The 9,022-nt window shown below is 38.3% G+C and overlaps 1 protein-coding gene across 1 annotated transcript in view; it reads right to left on the reverse strand.

The window, feature by feature from the left end:
• The window catches only part of RHOBTB1 (Rho related BTB domain containing 1), a 52,132-nt gene extending 45,840 nt beyond the window's left edge, over positions 1–6,292 (reverse strand). Inside the window, exon 1 of the mRNA XM_074154746.1 lies at positions 6,194–6,292. The gene's annotated coding sequence lies outside the window, so the exon portion shown is untranslated. The remainder of the gene's footprint in view (positions 1–6,193) is intronic.
• Between the last annotated feature and the right edge of the window lie 2,730 nt (positions 6,293–9,022).

Genomic DNA, 9,022 nt, shown 5'->3' on the forward strand with positions numbered 1-9,022 from the left:
TTCACACATATATGAAACGCTAATTCCAGGAGCAAATCCTCACCTTGAAGAACTGATTTAATGCCTGTACTATGTTACCCATTTATCTCACCTGTAGTTGCTGGCATCTGCATAACTCTTAAGAGAGTTTCTTAAAACTTTCTGCCATCTAGTCAGGTGTTAATGGAATGGATAGAACTTCTTTGTGGAATAAAATAAGTGTCATAACAAACAGTCAACTGGGGAAGATTTTCTGTCTGTCTGACTTTCTGGCTGGCTGTCAGCCTCTGTCCCCCCTCTACGTAGATCAGTCAAAATGTACTTCTTTCCAAGTACCGAGTTTCAAAGAGACAGTGATATCTTGGAACCCTTTTATACTACAAGAGGAGGTTTTCAATGGCAAACACAGTCTTTATTTCCCACTCTTGATCCAAGCAATTGAGCTTTAAAAGCCATATATAAATAGACCAGCTCTCATTCTTTAAAGCATTGTAAATGCTCTCCCTGTCTTTTGAGGCTTGTAAAAATCACCTAATGTATTAAAAGCCTAATGGTTTTATATGCGGAAGGATACAAAATGTAGACCAAATTTTAGAAGCTGAAATATTGGTCAAAGATCGCATAAATTCTACAGGAGCAATACATAAATAGAGATCTCTGCAACTACATGCTATTACTACTCTGAGTTGCTTATATTGGTGCTATAGAAAGACCACGAGGATAAATCTTAAACACTGATCTCTAATTACAGGAACTGGGAGGTATAGGGTAAGGGCAGCAAGGGGAAGAGAAGCAAAGTGGATTTTCTCCCCCTTTTCACAGTTGCCAAAGACTAGTACTGTTGGTCTCCGAATCACTGCTTATATGCAAGAAGAGCGGCCAACATCCATGTTCTGATCTTTAGAGGGTGCCAAACCAACAGAGCAGGATTAAATTGTAGAATCAAGGGCAGCTTAATCTCACCATCATTAATCTTTGAGAAACAGCCTTGTTAACTACAATTTACCTGCACCTCTGTCCCATAGTTAGCTAGACAGGAAAGCAAAGATCCCAGTTATGGCTTAAGAGCCTGATATAAATCCTACTAAAACTGATGGGGAAGCGCTTCAATTGACTCCTATGGGCTTCAATTCAAGTGATAATTCAAGAAGAAAATGTCCATAGAATTAGTTGCAACTTGCTTGTCTTCGAAAGATGAAGATATATAACAAAGTAGCTGAAAAAAACCAGCACCGAATGAACACCTACTACTTTAATATTTTTTCCACTAGGTTGTTCAAAGAATGTACTGGTTTGGATTACAGTTTCCCCCCCCAAAGATTACAGTACAATTCTTCGTTTATTTTGAACAGTGAGATTCTGCACAGTAGCAACACAGTGACTTTAGACATTCAAGATCCAAATTCAAAGTCTGAAACTCCTGTTACTACTTTACTTCTGAACCATACGTTTTTTGAATGAGAACACTTTGCCAGGAAGGTAAAACCTTGTGCCTTTTCCAACCATCTATATTGGTTTAATGACATAATTTAGTTACACTAGCACAGATTCCTTTGCAAAGACTGCATTTCCGCAACACAAACTTAAATTCAGTAGGTTATACTGGATTATATCAACATAAGGTTTCTACTGTCCAAACGCTGCTTATCTATTTTAGCGGTTTACTTCATTATGTCTAAGCAAATCCAGTTACTACTTTTTTGTTTCCCCAATGAACGAAGGGCTTAGATCGTATGCAGAAAGAATATTAGCAGGGTTGGTTCTGATGGACGTATTTCTCCCCCTGAAACACTTTCTATGAATTCTAGCAAAACTGTGTAGCTGAAGGATGATAGTAATTGCAGAAATTGGAGAGCAATGCACACAAGTGACCCATTCAAGTGAATGCACACAAGTGATTTCCAGTCTAAGAAGCAGAGAATGAAGGCAGGTTGCACGTTTCACTGCAGGCTGTTTGATGAGCCTTTCCCAAATTGTTTATTAGGAATAGTTACCACAAAGGATTCTGTTCTTTTTTTAATGATACCATTCAAAAGCCATCAACCATGAAAGCACACCTTTCTCCCACATATATGCAGTTTTTATAGAGAGTGTGAAACATATTACGTCCAGGAGCTGTCAAAGTATCATTGTTACAGGCTTCAAAGACAGATTAGGCAAAAGACAGTGAGCTTAAAGAATTAAAGCTACTCTGTATACTGTGTGATTTGCAAAGTATGGAGAAAAAGACATCACTTTCCAATTACACATATACAAACAGATAACCGCAGCGTTTAAATATGTCAGGAGCAGAATTTACCTTTGTGAAATTAAAAACAAACTAGAACCACCAGCAGTGATTTTGAACTTAATCAGGCATTTAGGGAGCTTTAACAAAATCAAAATTATTCCAGTGCCTTGAAATTTCTCATGCAGTCATTGCTTGGAAGTCATATTGCTAAGGCATTATGAATTCTACTAACAGGGTGGTTTTGTTTTTTCCCCTTTTTCAATAAAGTAGCAAGGCCTGTAGCTTTTTATTTTTAAAGAACCCCATATATATTGGCAAAAGTGCTAAAGCATTTTGTAGCATTATAGAAACCTCAAGTGAACTGAATGCCTCCCCCAACTCATCTCTAAAATATTTTTGCAAGAAAAAGTATGAATTATTTACAGAAGTAACTGCCTACAAAATTTTGTCATAATTATATCTGTTACAGAAAATAAACATTTCTCCACCATTCCAATTTAAAATAGGTGAATAGCACTTATTTCTTACATTAAGCTTCTAGCCGAAATTCAGAAATACAGCTAAAATATTATTGTACTATTATCGTGAGAGAAATGTTGAAAGTTCCTTAATTATAGTGTTGCCAGTGGGAACCACTGTTGCAAACACACAAAGAGAGGAAGATGAAAAGAACCAAATTAACCCATGGAGAAATTCCAATGGAGACAGTTGCATTGCCTCAAAAAAATCCTGACCCACAGGTATTTTCCTTTGAAGAGTGGGAAGTATTTTTTGAAACTTTCCTCTTTATTTAGAGACCAATAATCCACATATATGTCTAAGCAATATAACATAAGTCAAAAACATGTATCTGAAATAGAAGAGCCAAATTTAAGGAGTTGTAGTGTTAAGCAATAGCCATAAATCAAGAAGTAAAACATGGGTAGTCATAAGGGCCACAACATATATATCTGTCTCAGGTGTAAACTGTACCTATTGCTCAGGACAATTATTGGAACTCCTGCCCATTTAGGAGCCCATTTCACCAGTGACAAAGTAGTAAGAACAAGCAAGTATCTAAAACTCAGGTACTGTTAGCACACTAAACATGGTTTTGGCTGCAAATCCCCATCTTGAGCTAGGGCCTTGCTTCCAAAAGTGTGAATTCCAGGTAATTCCAATTGGCAAGAGGATGCTCTGGGGTGACAGCACTGCTTTTTTATCACAACTTGGATTTCTTGTGTTGGGTACTCTGTTGCTTAAACTCCCTGAATTAATGGACATTTCGTAATTGCATCATTTCTTTCTTTGTTTCCCACATAAAGAATTTTTGTTCAGTACTGATTCTGAATTATTCACACACCACCTATGCATTCTCCTTCATCAAAAGCACATAAAATACTATTATGAATTTAGAAATGTGCTTAGGTCAGGATTTCAACAGTTTGTGATAGACGGTGCTAGAGAACGTAAATTTAATTACAAGGATTAAAAGCAACAAACAGCAACACTGTCCTTTCCCCCAACACCCCAACCACAGACACACAGCAGTCCCCCAGTTTTCCTGTATCTAGTCACAAGCAATCATAAGCTCGTGAAGAACTAACTCAAGCAGTTTTTAAATTTAAAGTTTGTTCTCCTACATTTAATTCTACTGAAGGTTATTATTTTACACACACCCCTCTCTTTGCTTTTACCTATCTGGATTGTCTGAATTACATGAATTAAATTGCCAGACTCTGTGCTGTAGTGGCTAACACATATGTACCCATTTTATTTCACTGACTGTGGAGAAAGTCATCTCCGAGAGAGCAGTAGCTTCTTTAACCAGAGAGCTAAATTTACTACTACTTGTCTTATAATGCCTCAAGTGACACAGAAGCCCATAAGCAAATAAGCTGTGACCAGGCTATTAAGGAGCAAATAATACCTCTACAAAGATGTGCCTTCCACAGATGTATCATTTTCTGGCTCAAGAACACGACAACATGTAAGTTAACTTTTGTCCAGACCTGAAGATATGTTCTCTTCAAGAAGTGAGATGCAATCACAGAAGCAACAGAAACAGATGTGGAAACAGCAAGTTCACAGAATATATTGTCTGAGAACATTATTCTGTAGCTTTATTACACAAGCTATGTGTGTTACCCAGAAATTCATTTAGAGACAGAAAATCAGGCTGAGAAGTAAGACTTCACACTGGGAGCAAAGGCGAAGAGAGATATTTGGGTTCTTAGGTATGCCATTTGCCTTAATAAGTGCTTCGGCTGAGATCACTCTTAGTGTATATTAAATAATTCATAGCATCACAACTTGCATACATGTAATATTATATACTGGCTTTCAGGAACTGCATTACCTAGAAAATTACTTCTATTTTTGTTCACAAAGTATATGTTTGTCTTTGAGGATGTGCTGAAGGGGGCTCATTAAGTTACTAATGTAACTATTAAAGCTATTAAATTACCAATTTTGAGGGATCAATTCAAAGCACATTAAGATAAGCATAAATCCAAAGTAAACCAAGTGTCTCTTCACTTCAATGACCCTCCTATCAGGCTCCGAATGCTGAAATCTCTTGCTTCTGGCAGCATTAACCCTTTCTTTGTATGACTCTCCCTGCCAAAACACTGAAGTAGTTATTCCTAAGGCTCACAAAATGTTCTGTTTGGTACATAATGATGGGGGGGAGCTCTTGGTTTGTGTTTACTTTGAGAGCCCCAGGGGAGAGATTGCTCCCTAAGCTTCCTGACAAGATGCTTATTTTTATTCCCATTGTCACTATGTTTTCCCATGAACAAATATTTATACTTCAGAGGAAATGTTTCAGTAACATGTATCAGGCAGGATAAGCAATGTATTCACTTCCCTTCCCTTTATTATGAGAAAGCAATTTTGCTTACATGAGAAAGAAAATAAATAGATTCCCTGGAGAGGCCTGGGAAGGGGCTCATTCTTGCAGGGAACCTGTCTTAAGAATATTGGCAGTGTGTCACTGTGTTAGATGACCTGTACAGGTTCCATTTGTAATTGCAAGAAATGAATACATCAGAGACCTCTTGTTTCCTTTGTTCAGAGAAACAGACCATTCTTGTACAATCCTGTTTTAATTAAGATATTTTCCCTTCTGACAAATTTTAGTCACATTATGTTCATATCTGCATTATTATAATGTACATTTAATATACACAGGAAGATACAAAACCACCTTTTTCTAATGCTTCTGAACATGTAACAGACTGGAAAGGGCAATAGGTGAAAACAACCTTATTTAATTGACTACTCAAAAATTTGAGCACGGGGGCTGGACTATATGACCTCCTGAGGTTCCTTACAACCTGAATTTTCCCATGATCCTAAATTTGGGTGATGTATTTGGTTTTACTAACTCACATGCTTACTTTATAAACCAGTGAAGATCTGTGCATGGGACTTGGCAACAGTATTATTAATATGCACCTGTCTTCAGGCTGGCAACAGCTCCACCTCTTCCTAGGCTGCCCAGAGCAGGAACAGAGAAAGCTGCCTCATTGCATAAAAAAGTACCTGCATATTTGTGGTACAAACTCTTTCTTCATCCCAGGATCTCACTCATTTCCTGCATCTGCAGTTAGTCTGTGTAACTATTCACTCTTGAAAATTAGACTTAGCAGTTTCCGTTTCTTTGATGCTTTGAAGAAAAGCTTGACATTGGGTCAAAAGCTACTATATGCAGAAGCCGCCCATTACCCTAACAGATCCTTTATACATTTGTTTTTATCTACTGGAATATCAGAACAAAGGTGACTAATCCTGTAAGTGAAAGGATTAATTCCAGGACTTTTCAGTTAACAGTTCCAGTATAAGGTTCTCCAAGTAACAGATTCTATAACTCTAAAATACCTGACCAAAAGCTACTGGACAGAACAGCAGTGGTGACAAGCAACACTAAGTGAAATGAATCAGTTTTCCTTCCATTTGTTTTTTTCTTTTTTTTTTTTTTAATATCTCTCTGGGAATACTTACCTCACATGAGAAAAAAATGTTCATATCCATTTTTAACGGCTTGATCAAAAGCAGAATTCCATTAAAGATATTTCATGTCTTTCTCTTACTGTGGTTCTCCTGAAGGAAAAAGCAGAAAAAAAGAAAAGAATAAACCTTACTAATTTCAACCTAATATTACAACACATGCAATACCAAAGACATCTCTTATGATCCCTTTCATACTGTAAAACAGGCCTATTTGGTCAACAATACAGTCTTTCAAAGTTTCATACAGGTAAATTGAATATCTGCATGCAAATACTAACCTTTCACTCCAATGCACTGAAAAAATCATGGGTTTATAGACAAGCTTTTGAACATAACTGGAAATTGACATATCCCTGTCAAATAAAGCTTGTTCTTGAATAATTTACATCTGAATTTAGATTAAAAAAAAAAAATAAAATCACCTTACATATCAGAACCAAACACTGGTGTACCACAGTTAACCAGCTCTTCATAGGTCAGCTAACAGACTCTGAGGAGGGGTTTTTTGCCCACCTTCAAGAAGGTGTTACGACTCTAAAACATGAGCTGACAGCCTGATGACATGTGAACAGAGACTTCTGTGTTGCTTCCACCTTTTGTCCCAAATGAAATTATAGAAATACTTTGTTGGGTTTGGTAAATGCCTGCATTATTGTGGCTTGGTTCCCATCCAGGAGCAAGGCTGAGGTTTTTCAAGCACCAAAGGTGGGAGCAACATTGATTTCACCTGGGATGCTGCCCTAAAAGCAATGCTCAATGAGACAAGTAGCTGTCAGAGGTTTCATGCTAGCTTGAAAAGCAGACATGAAATGCAGATTTTTCAGCTGAAGAGACAAGCAGCCTGCTTAGCTTTTCTAGGCATTTCTCACTCCTTTTAGCAACATTTCAGAGTTGAATTTAGGACTAAATTTAGTTTCTCACAGAAATTCCCACCTTCTGTAGGTACACAGTGAGGGTGAACATAGAAAATGAAGTAACACCTCATTCCACCTTTGTGGCATAGGCAAGCCACTGGAATTGACACTGGATCTTTATATCCATCTAGAAGTACTTCCCTTCCCTAAAAGCATCTTTGTTACTTATCCATAAGCATTTTAGAGGCAAAGATCATATCCGTCTTCCTTAACTGCCATGCTTCATGCAGCTATGACTGTTGAGTATTTTCTCACCATCTTTTCTATCTTCTTCACCCTGACTTTCTCCAAGGCTGGCCCTTACAGACTCCACATGTAGCTCCCTTTGTGAGCCCTACAAATAACAGCCTTATCCCACAATGACAGAACTCCAAACAATGAATTAAATAGTGGCATTAGCACACACAGGGCTCTCAAACTGTTTAAATACTTATTTATGTGATCCTGTGCCATTCATAACTGTTCATTTGTTTCCTCAGTACTGATGACAGATTAGAAGTTATTTGCAGCTTCTTTCAGAACATCCCTTTAAAGAAAAAAAAAAAAGATCTGGTTTATCTGATTATAAGCTCAGAGCTTTCTCTGTTTTTATTTCACTGAGATCTCATACATTTCAACCAGCCTTTCTCTGCTTTACCCTTGTTAAAAATCCACAGGCATAGCCTCCACAGATAAATCAAGATCCTTCTCACTCTCAAGAGACAGGCAAAGCCCTTCCACCAGCTCATTCATAATTCTTTTTCAGAAATCATTAATTATTTACATTATCATTCTATTAAAGGCCACATTGAGACTCTCCTCCTTGCTGAAAGATTTTTTTAATTGTTATGCTGTAAAGTCAGACCAGTTATTTCAAGACTGTAAACAGATAGAAATGTAGTTAAACCCGATTTTCACCATTACAAAATCACAAGCCTAAAAGCTCCACTTCACAGAAAGAAAGTTTCTGGCCCCCATCCCCCTGCCCCTCGATCTTACTTCCACTTTCTGGTTTTGAAGATAGGACCACAAAAGAAACATTCTAATCTTAATTAGCATTGTGCTGCCTGATTACAACTCCAAATTGCAAACACCTTCCCTATGATTGTAGTGGAGGCAGATCTATTTCTGTGTGATCATCTGCACTCAGAAGAACAGAGCAGCCAAACCTTTCATGCAGTTTCCTTATCTGAGTCTTGAAGACCTCACAGCTGAAAAGAAAGCTGGCTTTATGCGACTCTTGCCCTGCGTGCCTGCACTAGAGAGCATCATTTCTGGCCGTGGCAGTGCAACTCTTTCTCTCCCACCTGCTCCTCACCCAGGTAGGCATTACCTGAACTAATGATCACAACAGCAAGCACACCATGGTGCTGACTGCAGGACATGCAGTAAGGTCACCATAAACTGGGGGAAACTAAAGCCAGCTGGAACAGAGTAATTCAGTGAGGGACGTACTTGTATGGTCTAATTCTCCAAGGTGGGGAACTTCTTTTAAACAGGTGGGAAGGGGAGGAGCAGGTGGTTGGTGCTGCAGGTTGGCAGGTGATACAATCGCAGTGCGAACCAGGCCCAGAAGGAATGCAGGCAGGCTCATGTGGAACACTGGGCTCCCTGGACCGCTCCTCAGGGCCAATGCGTAACCAGTCACGTGTGATCTGGCCTAGGAGCCTCTTCTGCTGTGGACAAGTCACTCCTTTAACACAACAACCCTAGAGAAAACTCAAGGAAAACTGGGCAATTTTCTCCTCAAATCCACCCCAGCTTCACCTTTGGTTGTTCAGTAGCCTAAATTGATAATTGATCCGGACTTTTTTTCTCCACCACTTTTTTCGTTTGCTTGTTTTTAAAGTATTATTACCAAACTAATGATATTGCAGGATTTTATCCTCTCAACCTACTTAAGAGCTTCCTTTTACTAGCCTATCAC

This window comes from Numenius arquata, chromosome 10, assembly GCF_964106895.1.
Source record: "Numenius arquata chromosome 10, bNumArq3.hap1.1, whole genome shotgun sequence".
Lineage (NCBI taxonomy): Eukaryota > Metazoa > Chordata > Aves > Charadriiformes > Scolopacidae > Numenius > Numenius arquata.